Source organism: Gorilla gorilla, chromosome 19 (genome assembly GCF_029281585.2).
Source record: "Gorilla gorilla gorilla isolate KB3781 chromosome 19, NHGRI_mGorGor1-v2.1_pri, whole genome shotgun sequence".
NCBI lineage: Eukaryota > Metazoa > Chordata > Mammalia > Primates > Hominidae > Gorilla > Gorilla gorilla.
The window spans coordinates 36,642,145-36,643,603 of record NC_073243.2 but is presented as its reverse complement, the minus strand read 5'-3'; positions in this window follow the sequence as shown (position 1 = coordinate 36,643,603).

Genomic DNA, 1,459 nt, shown 5'->3' with positions numbered 1-1,459 from the left:
TTCCTGGGTCTCCCTCATTTGCACATGATGATGGCGATAGTCATGATGGTAAAAACAATTAAGGCTTCTATTATCCACCCTGGGCACTGTTGTAAGCAATTTATGCGGATTAACTCTTTCAATCCTCACAACTTTATGAGGGAGGTGCTATTTTAATTCTGATTTTACAGATGATGAGAGGGAGGCAGGTGAGGTGAAATAACTTGCCAGTAAGTGGGTGGTCTGAATGGTGTCCATGCTCTTAACCACTGAGGTCTCCAAGACTGGAATTTAAAGGGACCACTAGCCATCATTAACCACAGCTTACACATCTCAAACAAGCCATGCTAGGAAATACATGCACTTCCTCCTAAAGAGGTCAATTTTATTATTTTGCGTGTATCATGTCATAAAGTGGATATCCATTCACTCACTTGCTCCTCTATTTCCAACTTCCAAATCAACTATTTTGTCCTAAAGCAAACTATTTCTTAAAAACCTATTCATCATAAAGTTTGCAATTTTTGTTTTGGATTGTTTTATTCTCAGACCATACCCAGCTGTTTCCCTCTCCTTTCTACTCACTGCCTTAAGTTACGCTCTTTTTTTTTTTTTTTTTTTTTGTGAGACGGAGTCTTGCTCTGTCTCCCAGACTGGAGTAAGGTGGTGCAATCTCGGCTCACTGCAGCCTCCGCTCCTGGGTTCAAGCGATTCTCCTGCCTGAACCTCCTGAGTAGCTGGGACTACAGGCGCACACCAGCACGCCCAGCTCATTTTTGTATTTTTGGTGGAGACGGGTTTCACCATATTGGCCAGCCTGGTCTCGAACTCCTGACCTGGTGATCTGCCTGCCTTGCTTCCCAAAGAGCTGGGATTACAGGTGTGAGCCACTGCGCTTGGCCAAGTTACTCTCTTTCATCCCTTAAAACCTTGTTGTAACCGGCCCTGCAGGTCTTCTGAAAGTGGGTTGCCCAAAGATGGTAGTGGCCCCAGAATGGTCTCTGCCACACTGTAAGCATGCTCATTGTGCTCAGCATTCCTGTGTTATTCTCCTAGGACTGCCTAACAAATACCACTGACTGCACAACTTAAAACAATAGAAATGTATTTCCTCATAGCTCTGGAGGCTGGAAGCCTGAATTCAATGTGTTAGCAAGGCTGGGATCCCGCTGTGCCCCCTCCTAGCTTCTGGTGATTGCTGATAATTCCTGGCATTCCTTGGCTTGCAGCTGCATCACTCCAGTCTCTGGCCTTTTCCTGTGTGTCCTCTGCAAACACATTTCCCTCTTCTTTAAGGATACTGGTCATTGGACATAGGGCCCACCCTAATCTAGTATGACCTCATTTTAACTTGATTACTTGGCAGAAACCCTATTTCCAAATAAGGTCACTTTCACAGGTTCCAGGTGGACAAGAATTTTCAGAGAATGCTGTTTAACCTGGTGCAGTCTCCAAAAGTCATTGTTAATAAAAACATATT